The sequence below is a fragment of the Phasianus colchicus genome, chromosome 1 (genome assembly GCF_987193195.1).
Source record: "Phasianus colchicus chromosome 1, bPhaCol1.hap1.1, whole genome shotgun sequence".
In the NCBI taxonomy this organism is placed as follows: domain Eukaryota; kingdom Metazoa; phylum Chordata; class Aves; order Galliformes; family Phasianidae; genus Phasianus; species Phasianus colchicus.
Window position 1 is genome coordinate 141,233,685 of NC_143436.1, and position 20,378 is coordinate 141,254,062.

General features: G+C 39.8%; 2 long non-coding RNA genes across 2 annotated transcripts; both read right to left on the bottom strand.

The window, feature by feature from the left end:
* Window positions 1–1,810: 1,810 nt before the first annotated feature.
* Window positions 1,811–6,927, bottom strand: LOC149920085 (uncharacterized). The gene is made up of 3 exons (XR_016460979.1): window positions 6,651–6,927; window positions 4,187–4,504; window positions 1,811–3,686 (listed from the first exon to the last, which is right to left on the bottom strand). It is a non-coding gene; the product is annotated as an uncharacterized LOC149920085 (long non-coding RNA).
* Window positions 6,928–13,861: 6,934 nt separating this feature from the next.
* LOC116242787 (uncharacterized) lies at window positions 13,862–15,797 on the bottom strand. Its single transcript, XR_004169819.2, has 3 exons — window positions 15,676–15,797; window positions 15,022–15,085; window positions 13,862–14,035 (listed from the first exon to the last, which is right to left on the bottom strand). It is a non-coding gene; the product is annotated as an uncharacterized LOC116242787 (long non-coding RNA).
* Between the last annotated feature and the right edge of the window lie 4,581 nt (window positions 15,798–20,378).

Below are 20,378 nucleotides of genomic sequence, written 5' to 3' on the forward strand. Positions count from 1 at the left end.
AATATTTAGAAAATTATTTCAAGAATATTGCCTTTCTATCTGCCAAATATAGCTTCAAGGTGGGTCAGCAGACTAGGCAGCCTGGTGAGGACTCACCTAGATCAGTGCCATGTTCTGGGTCCCTCAGTTATTGAAAGAAGCGAGCTATTTGCAGATTGACCAGAAAAAGACAAAGGAACGTTCAGAAAACTAAAAAGACTTCCTAATGAAAAAGGTTTTATCCTAGAGAAGTTATAGAAGCAGTCTTCAAATATGTAAAGGACTCCTTTAAATGTTCATGTTTATTGATATGTGTTTTTCCATGTCTGTGAAGGCTGGACAACACTGGACTTAAATGGAAGCAAGGAAAATTCAGGTTAGGAACAGAAAAAGACTTTTTAACAGATATACTGGAGAAGCAGAGGGACAAATTATGTGAGGAGACAATGGAACTTCTGGCATCAGAGGTGTTTAAGAAAAGATTGGCTGAGACACCCTAAGGAACTGGAGTAAGTTATTCTGACTTGTGAAGGTCTAGTTCTGCCCCTCAGGTCATGTCCATGACTCTGCCTAAGGTTTTTTGTGAGCTGCTGTAGGTGCGGGGAGAGTAGGATAGAGAAGTGAGTACTACTGATTAAATGGGAGGCTACTCAACAGCACATCCTGACACAAACGAAGAGCAGGTCTATAAAAGCAGGCAAAACTTTCCTCGGAAGCTTTAATCTGTGACTAGCTATCTAGCCTTGAATTTAGATTATACACTTTCAAAATCTTAGAGAAGACTCGAATTTGAACTGCTGGAGAAGGGCAAGCATAAAGAACTGTTCACCTTCAATGAGTCAGTGCATATAAAAGGAGAGAGAAGCTTGTCTTTCCCACCCAAAGAAAAGTGCTCTTCAGAAGTGCTAGGCGGTGGAGAAAATCTCCCTTTAAACAAGTATTTCAAAAATTGCCTTCTAAGTTAATCAGTACCTAATACTTTGTGATTATGTCTCTGTGTAGAGGGAAGGGAGCAAACACTTCCAAAACACTGCATTGGCAGACGCCAAGGCAGAGAGCAACATTGTGCTTCCATAACGAAAAGGATAAAAATTCAGCTTTCTTTCCTCACATTCAGTGATGTTTCACATAAACAAAAAAGTACCACTATCACTATTATTCAAGAAAATAACTTAACTATCCTTCCTGGTGCACCTTGTTTTTATTCAGCAGGGTACAATCATACTGTGTGTGTGTGTCAGCACATGCCACATGGCCATGGGGAGGGGGGTTTAGTGTGCAGAATAATGTAATTACTCATTCTTGAATAAAAGGATAATTACTGTCACAGAAACCCACACAACTTGCAGATCTTTTTGTTCTTTTAGAAATGATATATACAGTATTTTCCATTTCCTAACAGGATGCATCCTTTTCCTTCTGATTCCCCCTCCCCTCACTTAAGCTGAATTACATACATTCTGAGTGAATAACAGTGAATAACAAGGGATACCAGGAAATGGATATAGTAAAATATAAACTTACCTGGATTTTATAAAAATAAAAGTAATCCTATATCTCTGGAGTCACTGTAGTGAGTCACTGTTAGTTAAGAAATTGGGTTGCCAACAATGACAAGATTCCTTCAAGTGTGACTTTCAGCAGCACACCTGGAAGAGGCTGGAAAAATAAGAGGTAGAACAGAAATATACAGACTGACCAAATGCAGCTTAACTTTTAAAATTCACGTTATGGATCTCATGTTTTAAAAGGAGTGATAGCTGATGTGCATCCTGCTGTGAGACTTAGCATAAAGGGCAGACAGAGGGCTAGGCAGTGTGAGAAGTGATCTGAATGACTGGGAACCATTGAATTATAGAATCATTAAGGTTGGAAAAGACCACTAAGATCATCCAGTCTGACCACCAACCCATCACACATTCCCACTAACTCAGTGCCACATCGACATGGTTTCTGGACACCTCCAGGGACAGTGACTGGCAGCCTGTGCCAGTGCATCGCCACTCTGTGAGAAGAAATTTTGCCTAATATCCAACCTGGACCTCATCCACAGTCTCCATCTGATGTCTGGGTGCCCTCCTTCCTATCCTCCAGAAAGGTCTTTGGAAATGAAAGGAGTCATCATGGAGGGATTAGGGAGCTGTTAAAAGGAGAAAGACAGATTTATTTAAGATCTTTGAATCCCTACTGCCAGCACTGAAACAAGGACAGGAATTTCTCTCGTTCTCTTGCTAGCTCTAAATTTATATATAGAGAGAAGCATCTGCCTCACTAGAAGACACAGGAGCAAGAGAAGTGGAATAAATACTGGGAAGTGCTTCAACAAGACCTCTTAACATCTGCTGACAGAATAAGCCTACTCCTTTTAAGTGGCAGTGAGGCTGTGTGGAAGGCTTTCAAAGGCACCATGTGAGACTGGATCTCACAGGCACAACTGTATCTCTATAAACAACTGTTTAGGAGTCATCACTTCTTACATTTTCAAAATAAATTGTTTGAGAACATTCCTCCCCAGCCAATTCCCACTAAAGATATGTCTACATTGCAATTATCTTGGTTTTGATGCATAACTGTGGTACCATGATATCTAATGTAACCCATGTCATAGCGTTTACTGGGATTTTTCTCCTGCCTGTGGCTTCTACTGGACGTTGGGTTGCCCCAGCTCCATTGCTGGTAATAGCTTGTTATGCAGACTAATGCTAACCCAAATGTCTTTTTGAGCTTTTGTGTCTCATATGTGGACATAGCCTAACAAAATCTGGACCGGGGAAAACACACTGTACTCAGATTACTGATACAGGTCTGGCAAATAATTCATCTTCCATGAAGGTATTCTGAAGTCCCCCATCTGACAAACATGATGTTTTGTCCCAAAAAGCACCACTTTGCCGGTTTCAGGAACTGATATCTTGTTCCAAAGAGATCATGAAAAGATGAGAGAACGGGCTACTCTGCACCCCACCAGAAATAGCAGGCTGCCTGCTCCCAGCTGCAGTTGAAATTCCGTCTGTTTGCGATAACATCCTTAGCAACCGAAAACTGCACAAGACAATTCATGAAGGTGAGGGGTATCCAAGCAGCCAACATTTTGAATCCAAGCTTTTCTCGTGGGCCTCAAAAGCTAATTTTTTTTTTACAAAAATCTTGATTTTATTTAAAGCTCATCCAAGATATCTTTCTCGCTCACAGATTTAGCATATCAATGTTCCTGGGAAGTCATAATCATTGCTTTCATTCTATAGATTTCCTTGCCCTCCAACAACTCAGATTGTGTTGTCTCAACGGTTCCCTTCAAGTCAGCTCTGACAGCTGAGTCAGACCAGAAGAATGGTTGAATTAAGAAGCCTGACAATCTTCTATCCCTTAATCAGCCAATAACATCATTTGTTCATTGATTGGAAATTAGGAAGGCTGGAAGTAGTTTTACTATTTTGTTTGGTGGTAATTTACAACTGCTGATTTTGTGCAAACCTCTGTATTTCTCATTTTGCGCCAAATCACTGCAGAAGGAAAACAGGAAAACCTCTAGTAAATTGCAGGAAGTGTCAGAGAACAACCAGTTTAACCAGCAGGTGCACCTGACCGGTGCTCACAGCTCACGTGAAGGTTTGCTCTGTTGCACTGGTTTTGAAGCAACACATCAGGATGACGTTTGCAGGATGCCACTTCTCCCACACTGATAGACGAGCAGCTTCTGTGATGCCCTGAGAGAAAATAAGTGTGTCAGTTCTCCACTCCGCTCAGACTGCAGCTAGGGCTCACGTTAGCCTCATGGTGTGTTCTGCTGCTACCAAAATATTCTTCACAATTCAAAATTCATATTTTTGCTCTCCTAATTTTCACTTAGTGTAGCTTTCAATCTTGGAAAATTACCCTCCAATTCTCTTGCTTTAACCAGGTAATTTATATTTAAAAAACCCCGATTAATTATACTAATTTTCATATCCCCACTTAAAGATAGTTAGCATTTGCTAACCTCTATCCTCTGTTAAATCAGTGTTGAATCCACTCCAGCTGTTGACAAAATACCTTCCAAATTTATTGAGTGGATTATTCATTCAACAGGGCACTGCATCTTCAGTTTCTGAAATAGCGTTTTTCAAAGCCTATTCACATTTATCCATCCTTGCCTTTGACGCCTAAAACGTTGTAATGGCAAGATCTGAGGTACTTCTAGATATCCACCCATTTCACAAACACTTACTCTCTCAAGGTTGGGCTCAGAACAGGCTGTGTTCTCACAGGCAAATTGCGAAGGACTCCTGAGGTGTGTCTAAGAATGACTCCCACCACCTTGTCTCTACTCTTCTTCTGAAAGATGAGGATTCAAAATGCTTTGATCCAACTCTCTGATAAGTACGCCTTTGAATATGTAAGAGATTTTGATTCATCATCTCCGCTTGCTCTGCAAGGTTATAACAAGTCTGTCTGTAGATACTGTCCATGATCCCTGAATTATATCCAAACTTTCAAAGCTTCTTGAGTATTATCTATATCAGACTTCTCTGGGAAACGCCGTCTACTTTGTTAAAAAAAAAAAAAAAGTGTTGAATAAGAAAGATGTTGGCATTTTAAAAGATTGTTTATTCCAGTTGAAAGAATTCTTCTCATTTCCAAAGCTTTAATTTTCTACCTTAGCAAACAAAACTCAAAATGATCGTTTGAAGCTGGCAGACCAAATTTTATTTTGGCATCAGGGTTCACATATCTTTTATTTACATTCTTTTTTGATATTATATATAGTATTAAAATATCAGGGGAATAATCCCCTAGTACTGAGGCTTAAAAAAAAACATTTGTGTTTAACATTAGCTCACCATCAAATATTCTCTTTCTTCTGAGGGACACGAGAGCATTATATGAAAAAAATGCATAAGCGCATAGAGCATTTCTTCAGAACACTGAATAGAAGAGAAATGACAGAATGAAAAGAGAAATTGCCCGTGGGCACCCCAACTTTTCATCCCATGCTAATTGCTGTCTGAGGGCTCAGAGGAACTCCTCAGATGCTGTGTGCTCACCGCCTGTCTGGCCACTGTTCCCCAGGGTTACCAGCATGAAAATACTGGAGGGAAAACACAAACACTTTTTGACAAAAGAGCAGGTGCTTACAGAAACAGCCCTAACTGCAGAACAGTAACAAAAGAGCAGCCATAGGGTGGATGCAAAACTGGCCAGAAAGCTGTGCTAAGAAGTTAGTTATCAATGGTTCACCATCACATTAAAAGGGTGCATTGAGAGGGGTTTCCCAGGAGTCTGTCTGGTGACTGACGCTATTCAATATTTGCATTATCAACTTGGATGATGGAATAGAGTGCACTCTGTAAATTTACAGCTGACTCCAGGCCAGGAGGAGCTGGAAAGCACTTTGGAGGACAGGAGGTGGAGACTGAATGAGCTTTGAGAAACAGGAATGGTCTGACAAAATTTGGATGCAAAGTTCTGCATTCACTTCTTCGTTTCAGCTGCATGAATACAGAATGGGAAGTGACTAACTGCTTAGTAGCTTTGCAGGATCTGGAGTCATCACAAGCTGAATGTCAGCCAAAGACATCACGCGGCAGTAAGAAGAAAACACCAACCAACATGCAGGAGTGTGTAAACAGGATTGGGTCATGGGTAAGACACATGAAGTAATCCTTCTGCTTTCTCTGACGCTGGCAAGTGCAGGATCTAATTACAGGCACTAGTTTTCTTGAAGTTGTTTGCTCACTAGAAAGAGTCTAGAGGGACATGACTACTGACAAGGGGTCTAGGAAAAGAGTCACTGAAGGGACTGCAGTGGCCAGAAAAGAAGACTGGGGGCAATGAAAAAATGAAAGACAAGAGATAAGGCGACAAGTAGACTCAGTTTAGGTGATTGTCACTATTTCCTTGATGAATGTGATTGATGTATTTTAAGTTAACTCTTTTCATGCCACCTTTTTGTCCTGCGCTCCCTACATCTTGCACACGCATAAGAGGCTTTAAAAAGTCACCAGTGTATTATCTTACTATGCAAACTTCCATCCTACTCATACCATTTCAGGAAAAAAAAAACCACCTGTTTAGACATTATATGTGGAACAACAATCAAAATTTAATGTTGTAGTTATTTCATTTTGTGCCCTTTTTTTTTTTTTTTTCCTTTCTCACAGGCTTTTACCACACTCATATCTTTAATCACACCAGTTTTATGTCTGCATATCAGTCTTCCATCTTCTTCCCTGAAAATCCTAATTAATTTCATTCTGATTTCTCCTGCTGCGGACCCAGTCATCATTCCCAAGTCTCCAGCTGCCAGTGTCCGGATCATTTCCTTCATCACAGCAAATGAGAGAGAAAGCATCCTGGGAGGTCACCAAGTTATGATCTCCTCAACACATCACCACATGACTCTGTTTGGATGCTTTTAGCTTCCTTTGGCATGCGTAGGCTACAACACTTTCTCTTCTGGTACACTTTGAAGATTCAGACTGTGTTAACCATTTGCAGAAGTACTAACTCATCATCTTGGGACAGGCCCCCCAGGTCAGGGATTAAGGTTGAATCACCCATACAAACACTTCCATTGTTGGTACATATGATTTGCCCCTGCTTTTACCTCATGAGCACTTCAGTTAAAAATTTGCCTGTCAGGGAGATCTGTGGTCACAGAAACACATATGAACATGTTTAAGTGGAGTTACCTGCTTGAGATGGTGTAACAGACTCACAGGGCATATCCTCTTAGCAGACACTATCCTGCCACAAGTTACCTTTCCACAGTACATAGGTCGCTCTGAAAGTAATGCCTTCTATTTATTTCCATGGAAACTGCTACAGATACAAAGAGCACAATAACGATATTTTAGAGAGCAAATTGTCAGCTACAAAGCACTATTTTCAACACAGCACCACTATTAGCTATGCATTTTTGCCAGCAATCACCAAGAACCTGTATGCTTCACTCATAAAAATCTACACTGTTATCTGGGAACATGGCTTGTTTTTCACTGGCTTGTCTTGCCACTGTTGAAATGTACCACCTGCCACCTCACTGAGCTCACACCCACTGTTGGTCCCCACAAACATTCAGCAAGTATGGATGAAGGTCAATGAGGGGGTCAGTTTTTCCACATGGAAAAATTCAATGACACACCTTTGCTTCACACATACTTCCATGTCAGACACCATCGTATCACACTGCCCCTCTGCTGCCATCTGTCACACAGAAACATGTAATGGGAAATAGGTGGGAAGGTTCAACCTCTACAGGCACACCACCAGCATCCACCTCTGATGTCACAGGCCAAAATAATAAAATAGGAGACATTTTCAGAAAAGCCTCCATATTAATGGAATAACAGAGGTGAGAATTCCTCTATCCCCTCCCTGAGGTTGTCCCAGTGCCAGACTTGCTGCTAGATTGCTAGAACTCGCACCAAAGTACACAGAAGAGAACTAATGATCCAGACTTCTCTCTCTATCCGTAAACACTGGATACAAACAGCTGTAAGGAAAGAGCTGTAAGAGAAGTTCCTTACGTTTGAACTTCAGCAGACACTTATTAAGGCAAAGTAGGTCTCAACACTCTGTCTCCTATAGTATCATAGCCTTTCATGCCTTCGCATTCTCTGAAGGAGTGTTAAGTCCTCTTAGTATTCACAGCACCTAAACATCACCTTCATCTGGTATTCAAAGATCACCAGCTATTGATTCATTGCTTTGTTATAAATGCCTTTATTGCGCTACTTTTCCTGGACTACCTCAAGTTTTATGTAATTTTAATAACGCTTGTTACTAAAAGAGTCAGTAAAACATTGCAAGGGTATCTGGTATCCTAACTCATGTGCCCCAAAGACTCAGCACAGTGAAAGGTTAGTGACAGAGACAGACCAGACACAGACAGGGAGCTGGAAGATGGGAATAAAACACATTTCCTGAGGTTATACAGACTCAGTGATGGCTCTTGAGGAGGTCCCAGGACCAAATCAAAGTGCCTCCCCAGCCTGCTCCTGCTTGGTCCCTGCACCCAGCATCTGGCAACCCTGGAAAGAAATCTGAATACCCTGAGGTTTATAGCAGCACCATGTGATGCACAGCTGGCCTCTGTGGGAGTAGCCAAATGTACTGAATTATAAATACAGCATATCACTAAATAGTGATTTTTTTTTTATTTTATACATTTTTAAATGTATACAACATTTTAACATTGCTTATACTAAGCACTTTCTGTATGCAGTTCATCTCACTGGTTCAAATGGAATGGCATTGTCTGCGAGGTCTCATTTCAGAATTATTGCACTTATATATTTTTTGTCGTGCCATGAGATGTGAAGTCCAAAATATTTACCTTTCTGATTGTCAGCCTTTCCTTCACAGTGATGGAAGAGTGAAGACAAAATAGACAACTTGTTTTGTTGCATCAATAGAGGCATATTATCACAGCAAGATTATAATTCAGGTGTGCAATACCTGTATTTTACAGCATACAGAAATGAAACTGCCATGTACTGTGTGTCACAGCAGGTAACTAATATCAACAAAGTACCAGAGACTATGTTCAAATACTGTTGTAGAGGTCTAACTTCAATCCACAAAAGCAAGGCAATTCAAACTTAAGGCTAAAACTCTACCCGTAATTCACTCTGCTTTGGAACTGCATTATGAATGCAGCTCAACTCGTCTCAGCTATGTGTGGTGACACATTGCTACACGGATGGGGAGAGAAAGCAAACCCATTGTTTTTTTTTTTTTATGCAGATTCCTATAGATCATTATATATCTGGTAAAAATAATGTTTCCTAATATTTACATTTACCTGAGAATAAAAATTGGGACTTTTTGGGCAGGCTGCAATAATTACAAATGCATTGGGACAAGTAGAATTTATATGTATGCATATTCCTCTTTGCTCTTTAGAATATACTGGAGTTTTGTGATAGCAAAATTAGGGAAAAAATCTGTTTAGTTAACTGTCTTCTGTTGGTTTCTGCATCTTTTTGAAATAAGAATTACTAAGAGCCTGAAAAAGGGGTGAGTCCATGTTGGAATCAAAAATAAAAGGGCATCAATGGTACTCCGTGTTAAGAACATATTACTTTGGCCTGCCATTGTAGGTAAGAAAATACGTAGTGCAACAAATAAAAGAATCCATTTTCAGGTGAAAGCAGAGAAAAACAAAAGTAAACTTAGACATATCTCTGGTAAGAACTTTTTTCTACAGTGAAGACCACATTTCAGACTTGGAAGCAATGATTGCTTGTGAAAACCAGTTGATCTGCCAAGACTGTGCATTAGTCCTGTAACCTAAATTTTTAGTCCCTGTCAAAAACAGCTGCCATAATGTGCCAGCATCCCCCACAGCTCAGAATGATTTCAGGAAATCAAATTCTGCCCCAAGCTGCCCACTTCTCAGAGATATTACTCATTTGCAGCTTCCTCTAGAGTAGTATCAGGCAGGGCACAGGGGTTTTGCAGCTTGTCTGCAGGCATTGGTGTCAGCAGAAATGAAATGAATCCATGTTTTCCAAAGGGTGTCACGGCTGTAGCTGTGCCACAGAAAATAAAGGAATGGAAACACATTGAACACTCCACCTTTTTTCCAGGGGCTTCCTTCTACCTGTACTAATGATTTAACTACTTTTTTCCCCAGGTCTCAACAATTTCAAAGCCCTTTAGATTTAACTAGCAGTAGAAAGTGAATGCTTATGAATGTTTATTGAAAATCTTAAGTACCACTATGGAAATCTCAGTGATTTAGACTTTTTTTTTTTTAAATACAAAAGGGACCTGACAGCTCAGTCCCAAGGCTCTTGATCCAGGCAAAGCTTTGCCCTCGATTTCAATGGCAGCTGCCACAAGATTTTGTCTGACAGATTCTGCTGAACAAGCAACAAAACATTTTCACTTCTTAAAGTAAAAATTCATATATGATTCTCACAAATATGTAGAAGATGATTTACAGCTCTGTACACCTACAGCCAGGACCTAGTAACATTTCCAAGGGACTACTAGCTCTTGGTGGCACAAACCACACCATCAAAGAAGCCACCAGGTTCCTGGGCTGGAATGAAGAAATGACAAAAGGAGCTGTGACTGCAACCACCATCAGGACTGGTCGGTGCTGTGTGAGACAAGCCAGATACAGCAGCCCAAACCGTGTTTTGTTGCTTGCCTCCAAGCAATTGTCATCCCTCTGGAAAGTAGTGGCTCTTCTGAGACTCACTTGGGTTTTTAAAGCATCGTAATGTCATGAGGGGACTTGTTTGACTTTGCTATTGAAAAAATAATACACTAAAATCTACCCATTTTCCACCACCATATTTACATAAGCCTCTCTTCTTACACCCCAGGAAAGATGATGCTGGGGAAGGTTTGCCCAACTGATCCTGTTGGCCCAGATGCAGCTCATGAATGACAGTCTGGCTACTGGGAATAAATGAAGCTGTGAGGTGAGGAGGGACAGTAGGTATTACTGCAGAAGAAATAAAAACAAAGCTAGGACACCATACCGCAGATATTCATCCTTTGTATTCTCTCAAAGAGCATATCTAATCTACTAGCCCAAGTAGATTAGTAAACAGCACATTCAGCTTTCAGGGACCTTCAGTATGCCTACAGAGCTTGTGAGGTAAAAATGTAGAAAGGGGAAAAAAAGAAAGTAAGTGATGTGATGTAAAGTAATAAGGAAAAAAAAAAGAAACTAAAGTATTATAGCTGCTTATTCTCTCACTGCTATGAGGAAGATCAGAGAGGAGTCTTTTGTGTCAGTTTTATTTTGAACCCATTTCACTGCTGAATATGGGAAGAGATTAGTTCACTGCTAATTGTGCTGTTGGTTTTGTGATTCTATGAAACCCCCCTAAAAGTCTGCATGCAAAACCAATGAGGTAGAACATGTTTGACAAGCTTAGTTCCAACATGACCAATGTAGCAGGAAAAGATTTTAAAATCATTGCCTCTCTTCAATAACAATAGTACATACAAGTGTTTACAAGAGGATTAAAAGCTGCTTTAGCGAGTTGTATTAAAGATTCCTTTATCAGACAAGTTTTATCAAAAAGCCTGTTGGAGCACTATGCAGCTAATCAGATTCAAACAGAAGCAGGTTATGTTGCTGACTTTATTTCACTTGCTTTAAAAAGGATGCACGATGTATCTGTATAATATACAGCATACATACAATAAGCCATACCTATTAACAGCCTGCCCAATTACAACAACAGCAAAAAAAAGCTCCACAAGCAACGACCCCTAGCACCTGGTAATTAAAATTGCTAATCACCAGCAATTATCTGGCACAGCTTTATAGCAAGGCAAAACAGTTTGACCCTTTGCCCACTGAAAGAAGAATGTTTGCTGTCTATTGATAAGTGCTTAGGCAAAGCTGTGTTCGGCTCACATCCATTAAGTGGCGACTAATAGGAAGTCAACAAAAGAGCTCTGACATCTGTAGCAGCCACTTCTGGCAGGCCAGGTTGGGGAGCACAGGTGTCTGATGGGCTCCTGCCAAAAACCTGGCAGACAAGACACAGGGAACTGTTCCTCAAGAGCACACCGAGCTGCGTGTGTCTCAAGACTGGCTCCTCTGCCACCAAAGAGTAAACACAGCTAGCTTCCAGAACAAAAGTTAAAATAATTACTCCTCCTGGGAGTGGTTGCATATTTTTAAACTCCATACGTTCATATTCAGAAAGGTAACAAGTCCTGCAGATGGAGTAATTTAGACAAAGATTTATCTCTGCTTTATTAGGCGCGTATTTTCTGTTCTTACTAAGTATTGAATTAAAGATATATAAAGATGTCTCTCTAGTGTGCTCTAAGTTTGAGATAAAGATTTTTTTTTCCATAGGATGCTATTGTGCTCAAAGCTATAAAATACCCTTCCATTGTTACTGCTCCAGGAAGCTGCTGCTAGAGATTATCTGAACTACAATAAACAACTCCATTAAAGCTCCGAGCTCACCAATGACTCTTATAAGGTCCTGGATAAAAAGATCAATTTTTTTTTTTCCTTTTTTGAGAAAAGGAAGTAGTCTGGTAAAAATATTGCAGGCTTCTAATAATGAAGTGACCTACAAAACCTGAAGGACAAAGCATCCTTTAATCACTCATGAATGCAAATTCCTTCAACCACAGGCACACCAATGGAGGTTAGAAATCCTGGAGCAGTTGGGGTGCAGAACCAGACCACTGTAGCCTTCATCCCTTCATTTAGAAAAGGGGCTCTTGGGGATCGTGTCAAGTTGGAGTCACAGTGTGAAAGGACAAAGGATTACCCCCAGCATGCATATTTAAGTATACCAGCAATTTGGGGGCACTCTGATTTGCACATACCATCCCTTTTGCTCCCTAGGTTCTCCAAACACTTTCACGTACATCTTTGTGCTGTGGTAAAAAGAGCAGTTTTGAAAATGGGAAGCAACACTGCTGTCATGACAGTAGATACCTACTAAACCAAAAGCATTAACAAAACCATTTCAAATGTTCTCTCTCTCCCTAATTCTTTCGTAAACTCACCTCCCAAACTACTTTAAGGTACTGGGTTTAGACACAAGTGAGCAGGTCATGAATAAAGCAGCAACAAGATGCACCTCTGCAGCGTTTGCATTGATAAGATTACATCCTGGCAGTACATCTCTCATTCACAAAGGACACTTCTCAGAACTCAGTGCAGCTCTTGTTTAACCCTAATATGAAGGAACAGTTTCACAATAGGCACCTATATCTCACTTCATCATGAGGTAATAACATAGCCAGAGCCTATATCCCAGCCTAGGAAACTGGAAACACTTCAAGGTCATGCAGTTCAGCTGTAGCTGAGGAGTTCTTAAAACATGAGTACTCTTTATGAAAACTAACTGTAATAATTTAAATGAAAGTTCAGATGACAGTGTTTAAACACCTCCCCACCCCCAAAACATAACAGAACAGGCAAAAAAATTCCCAATACTCCACACTGATTTTTCATTTTGTAGAAAATAGAAGAGGAAGTTTAATTTTCTGTTTCATGTTTTGCATGCTTGGCATATTCTTCATTACTTTCCAGTTCCTAATCATCTCAATGCTACCACAGGATTGCTGACTACTGCTTTCTTTAAGTTACTGCCAGTATCAAAGAGTTAGTTTTCTCTTTCACAAATCCTCAGTGAAGTCAGACAATTAACGGAAGTCACTGTAGGTACACCAACTTATAAGCTTGGGCTGCACGGTGCAAGCCAAATGGAATGATGGGTTATAAATTCTGGCACTGCATAACATTGAATTAGACATGCAAGCAAAAGACTCAATAACGATCCACAGTAGAAGAGAACACTAGCAGATTTGTGTAGTCTATCCATCACAGGGTAAATTACATTGAATGACTCTTCTCTAGGTTAGAAGAGGTGATTAAAAATGTGAAGATGGAAAGCAGGAATAGCTTTTCAGACACTCTTCTGACACATGGAGTCTGTGAAAATGCCAAGGGAATTTAGAAGGTTTTGTTCAAATAAGGGGAAATAGTGGCCAATGACATTATGGAAGTGTGTTTGTTTGCCAACAACTGCACTGAACAAAAAAAAAACATTCAAATGACAAGCTAATGGAAAATTTATCAGGGATAAGACATTCAATTGTTTTTGTTTTTACTTTCTTTTTGAGAGGGTGAATCTCAGCAGTAGTGGTGGGAGAGGTAAAAAAAAAATATCACAGAGCAGTAAATTGATCACCCATTGAAAACTGCATGGTGCAAACTAGAAGACATAGGGTGAGATAAGAAGTAGCTTTGTTGCCAATCAACCATTCATTTTGTTGCACCTATGTACCTATATACATATAATATGTACACAGAGTGTGTGCACAAGTTCACCAAACCACCACTACATAACAGTTCTCTTTTCTGTGTAATTCCAAAACAAAAGTCAACTCACCCATTTCTCCTTCTAGGTAAAAACTTCACTGTGCCACACAGGTCAGTGAATCCATTCTAGGCTTCCTTGGAAGAGAACTGCAGAGTCAAGTGCCCTCCACTGAAAATGTCTCACCACTGACTGCTAGACAATTAAACCAGGGGGACTTCCTGCTCAAGTGCCTGTTGACCTCTTCTGTCCTGGGGAGGAAGACAAAATGGAAAAAGAGAGGTTCCAAACTATTTAACTGCTGTGCTCTATTATAAGTGCAGGTGAGCTGTACAGTCCTAGGACAGAATGCCTCAGAGGGCATTCCTGATGATATTCTCACTGACAGCTTGCTAGCCCATGGAAGAGGAATTATCCTATTCCAGTAATCAAGAATATAATACTTATCTCACCAAGATGGACATAGGGCGCTAATGCTTTGTGGAAAGACAGACACTTGCTGAGAAATCTGTTCCCTCAGGTTCAACACACCCAGTCATACTCCTTAAACATCAGGTCCATCTTACCAAAATCAAAACTCAGTGCATTTTTTCATGTTTCCCTCTCATGCTCATGTCTCTGAAGCTCAGTTGGTCTTTTGAATGACAGAAATGCAGCTCCTCTGAGATCAAACTGCTTCCAAGCACCATTAAGGTGCCTCCATGGCTCAAATTGTTTCAACAGCTCACTTACCAAAAGAAGGGCACAGGAAATCACTAGAGAAAAAGTAAGCTGGGAAAAGAGAGCCTGTATACCATATATTTGTGACAATCATTTTTCCCACTGTCTCCTAGACTCATCAGAAGTTGATGACAGGATACTACAAGGAAGAAAAATAAAACTATATAACAAAAAAAAAAAGGAAAAATTCAAATTGTTTATAAATACATTTTTGAAAGAGCTTCCAAAAAGAAAAAAAAGAATTAGAATGTAACTTGATGTAATTTGCAGGCATATCTTGCAAACATATGCAGACAACAGGGATGATAAATCCTGACTCCAAACTTTGCAGCTATGTTCCACGAAGCTAAAATGACCATAGATTCAAAACATGCAGACATTACCTTTATGCAGCAAGCATTATCATTTACTGGATAAGCGAAGCGACCATGGAGGAAACAGTTTGAAACATAGTTTGTATTGTTAGTATATGAACATCCCAAGCAATTTAGCTTTTGCAGAAAAGTAAATATTTCACCTGAGTAAGCATGGAAGCACTTCACTGGCATGAGACAGAGGGCTAATAAGCAGCAGAGGAATTGCTGCAAAAGAAATCAAGAATATGAAGTCAAGATTTCTGTTCTGTTTTGTTCATTTTCACACTGTTTTCAAATGATGATCCTGTTCATTCCCAGAGTAAAGCAGCAGCACAGAAAATTACTAATGTGCTGGCAATATTTACTCTACACAGCCAAAATTTACTCTGTCCCCATCATGTCTATTCCCCCTGTATTTTTTTTTTTTTTTTGTAAGTCCAAATGCATATTAACTGAGTTTGCTTTTAATTTCCCTGCTGGCCTTAGAAAGAGACAAAGATATGAAGAAATTTGGCACCATGCCCACGTTTTCCTATTGATTGTCAGGTATCAGATCTTTGGCATACTGTGACTTAATCTAGCCATTGCCCTCTCAGTCCCCTATCTGGTACTGAAGGAACACATTTACCTCCATGATTCTCAGACACAATTCAGTGACATGGTTTGGTTACCAGCTCAATTTCTTCCTGTTTTAGTTGCTAATGGTTGCTAAAGGAATTTTGTACACACTTCACTTTTATATGCTCCATGAATGTCTCTTGACATACTGACTTATTTTACCTTTACCATCTGAAAAGACAGTTTTGGAGTATTACCTGGATGAAAGGCAGACAAAATTGTTATTTGCTTCACATGAAACATCTTCATCCTAGTTCGATACCTTCCACAGCTGCTCCTTAAGTTCAGAAGATTCAGGAGCTCTCTGCCTACAATTTTTCTGCTTAAACAAAAGTGAAATTGTTTTTAGAAGAAAGGAGGAGGATTTTGGTCAAAACTCCATTTACTGTACAGATTCCCATTGGCTCTGAACACGAGATATGTAACACCAGCCAGGATGGCATGGCTTTTGCTTCTGCTGTGTGTCATGTCACTCATGACCTTTTAGACCAAGAACAATGAGAATTCAACAGCAAAATGAACAAAACTGCTGGGAAAAAAAAAAAAAAAACCTCTCTTTTACCATGCTCAACTGTTGAAAGAGCTGCTAATTGAAAGACCAAACAAGGACTGAAGTCTGGAAAAATCTCCTAGTGCTCAAAAAATGTTCAGGCCTGACGAGTGCACAACACAGTTCCTGCCAGCCTGAAGCACACATAGCTGCTTGCATTCACACATGGGGTAGGAATCAGTCTCACCCAGGCAGCGTGCAGTCCCTAGTCTCACAGTAATTGTGAATTGGCACCAGTGGCCTCTGTAATTCTGGCGTTATGTGGGCCTGGGTTGACAGGCCCAGGATTGACCAGTGCATCAGGCTGTACCTATCACAACTCAGAGCCCCAGGCCAGCTGGAGTAGAGATCTGAGAGAGAAGCACTAGAGATAACCAGATATATCCCCACCCTCAGAAAGGGCCCTGAGCCAGCTGGGTCACAAAGAGCATTCTTGTGGAGAACAGTCTCCATGGTGGCTGCCTCTGAAGAAAACCATCTTTATGAAGAGTGGCTTAAGCAGAGTTTAGACAACCGTCAGTATGTAAAGAGCATGTATGTTTCCAGGCCTATGCACCAATGTCTCCCAATTTACTGGGTTTCAGATGTCTTGATTTATTTTCCAGTAACTCAACTATTAGCCTGCAAGGAAATGGAGAGAGAACCTAACAGCAGATGGAGGTTAACTGGTGATGGTCAGAAGTGTTTGTATTGGACTGATCTTTCTCTCCAGCTGTGCCACACTCCATATCAGAGTATTAGCAAAGGGACATCCTAGGTCAGTGGATGATGACAGAAAGACTTCTCTGAAGAGTTTTGTAGAACATTGTTACTGAGATGCAATGCCCTTGTTGACAGACATAATGAAGAAAACAGCTTCAGCTAAGAAAGGCAAAGACTGCAGGAGATGGCAAGGAAGAAAAAGGAGAAGTGTGGAAACAAGTTAAAAACAAAAATAAATTAAAAAAATAAAATGTGGAATGGGAAAGACAGCCAAGAAGTGATGTTAATAAAAGGTACTGGATGAAAGCCCAGAATAGAAGTACAACAAATAAAAACAGCTAGCAAATGTACACATAGCAGAGTGTAAATCCACAGCAGATGACAGAGACTTTCCTCCTCTCGCAGACAGAGCTGAGCAAACACTGCTACAGGCAGGTTTTGAAAAAGTGTCAGCACTGAAGCATCTAGAGTATAAACGTGTACCTCTGGCCAAAAGACAGAGGGAGATCAATGCCACCTGTGAAGTACTGAGAAGGGAGATAATGTACAGAACAGCAATGTGATTTATATATTCCAAGCAGCATTTTTGAGAACTCTTCACAGTAGGAAGGAATAATAGAAGTCTGAAAATTAGCTATTTCAGTCATTTATATAAAGTTTCATAAAACATGCAGAAGCCTTTTACCAAAAACCTAAAAAAAAAAAGTACAAACAAGTCTCAAGAGTTCAAGTGTTTCTTATGGAGACAAGGAATTCATAGTTACTAGTTAAATAGAAAGCTAATTTCATGATTTATCAAATACTCGCATTTTTGTTTTTAATTGTGAATTTATATAAACTGAAAGTGTCATAAATTATTTGTTTATTCTGAAGTGTTTATGAATTCTTTGCTAAAACACCTTATAATCAATAGACAGAATTTCAACTGAGTTTTAGTTTCAGTTTAGTCTTAATGGCATAACTACTACCTGGCTTGATGAACCTCACTTCTACAACTAGGAGAGATTTAATAAGCCTCTGAAGAGAGAGTAGATTTACGTATGATGGCTGCTCCAAAAGTAATGCCTCCTATGTTACAATATTGGCCCACAATAGAGGCAGATGGTGGTGGTATGGCAGTACAGGTTGAACCTTTCCACCAGTTTTTCTAACATTTGTTGCTATGTGACAGATGGCAGCAGAGGGTTACCCTGTCAAGATGGTATCTGACATGGAAGTGGGTATAAAGCAAAGGTGCGTCACTGAATTCCTCCGTGTGGAAAGAAACGGCACTTACTGGCATTCACTGATACTTGGTGAAAAGTTATGGAGACCAAACAGTGGATGTGATCACAGCAAAATGGTGGGTGGTGGCATTTCAGCAGTAGCAGTAGTTTCTCATCTCTGCTGGTGCAGATTTTTATGAGCACAGCATGCAGAATCTTGTTTGTCACTGGCAGAAGCACATGGGTAATGGCAGGGATTACACTGAAAAAGTGCTTTGTAGCTGAGAATTTACTTTATCAATTAGTGTTATTATGGTCTCCAGATCTGCTATAGCTTCCATGAAAATAAATAGGAGGTATTACTTTAAGAGCAGACAATGCAAAATTGGAAGTCTTACATAGTTATAACATCTCTTATCCAAGCCTAAGGATTGTTTCTGCTCTCAGAAGAGATATTTAAGAATAAGGAGACAACATAATCAATGGTTAAATGCTAGATTAAAAGTTTTTTTTTTTTTCCATTCAGAAAAAAATTTTAAAGACATATTCTGATTTAGATCAACTTGTAAAGGATTAGTTATTTTATTTGTTCCTTTGAGGGTTCAGACTAGGATTTGGAATACTGCTTCCCCTTGTGGACCCATTAATATTTCTCTCTTTATGAAGTTGTCACTGCCAGGGCTAATACTTTAATAAAATAATTAAAAAAAATATTATCTCCAAGTATTAAGAGAGGAACGCTTAGGATTCTCAAAAAGTAATCTTGCTTAGCACTTTGAGACACTTACCTATTAAACAAGCACTCATATGAACATTTTTCTGTATATATATAATTGGAGGTAGAATAGCTTCAAGAGAAAATGGGTTCTTGTTTCACAGCATGGCATTCTTCCATTTGAAAATGGCAAGGGAAGGACAAAGTTAAAACAAAAATAACTAAAGGGAAAAGCTATATAAAAGGTAGGTAAAATGAAAAATTGAAAATTTAAAAATTGTAGCAGAGATATGGAAATAACTTGAAAGTTCCTTTTTATGTAAAATAAAAATTCTAAAAAGAAGTAGCTGTCTCTGTTGAACAAATTCCTGATTCCTAATCTCCTTAGAGTGCCTTAAGCCAGTAAAACAAGATCTGAAAAAGAAGTTGAATCACCATTTTTGAGTCCTCAGACAGAAAAAAGAGACCCAGTGAATTTCCTCCTGTTTTGTTCAAATCTATCCACAATTTCACAGGGCAATTTGCCGTCCTTTCCTTAGGTCATCTGTCATGATAGATTTCAAATATGCACTCAGTGATATAAATAAGGATTAACATGAATGCAATGAAGGCTCCACAAAAACAGCCTAACACTTCTTTTAACTTTGTTCATAGGTAAGTCTTGCATCTCTTTGCAAATAATTGCTGGACTAGCAGAGGGCAAGCCAAGAAAATTTCATCTCAGGTCACAGAAAGTCAACAAAAACATAAACAGAAGAAAATAACGACACACAGTGGGAAGGATTATGTACACTTCACAGGTAGTATAGGCATCCCTACCTCATTAAGCTTAGTCTGATCCAGAAGTTCTCTCTCTACAGAAGCATTTTTTCATTTAATTCCTTTTCATAGACAACTTACATTAGAAATAAAGCCTTTGAGCATACATTTTTTGTCCATACAGTACAAACTTCCCCTTCTTTCTAATCAAAACAACCAAAAGTCCCAAATCCCCTTGTCTCAGGCCTGTAGCACAGACCTATTGCCACTGCCTGTGAGTCAAAGCAAACAAGGTCCTCAATTCCTTGTCTGCACCTCAAGTTGTATCTGAGTAGAAACTTCCCACTCTCCTTTCATTCCAACTGCAAAAAAGAAGCTAGAGATATGTTTACTGAGGGTTTCAACAAGCTTGTCAGTGTCTCAGGAAAGCTCCTCCCAGCACGTACTTCATTCTCCTTCAAGAAGACCATAAAGTCTGGCATTATCTACAGGACTGTAACACAGCAAAGCATGCAGTAATAACAGCAAAGCAGCAAGGTCCTAGACAGCAGCAAGTGAGGATTTGCTCACACAGAGCAGCCATTGGCACAAAAACAAAGCAAAGAAAACACTTACCTTTAGAAGGCCTCAGATATGCAGAGATCTCCAGCAAAGTACCCTCACCTCCACTGCCAACCATTAAATGAGGTCTGAGAAGGGCTGGATTTTGATTCCACCCCTTCATGAACCTGAGCTCCTCTGGGTGGCCCTGCCTTCCCACCAGGTGCTGTTCAGGCCATGACTTAGCATTTACGCTACAAGGGCTGCACTTGTTAAAATAAATTCTACTCACCTGATGGTGGTTTTGGGAGTGGTGAGCAGTGATTTTCAAAAATGCTAAAATAATGCAATACAGCCCTGAAGCTCTATCAAGCAGAAGGTTGGCTGATGAAGGCAGATACCTCAACCTTGCACAGGATAACTCAAGTA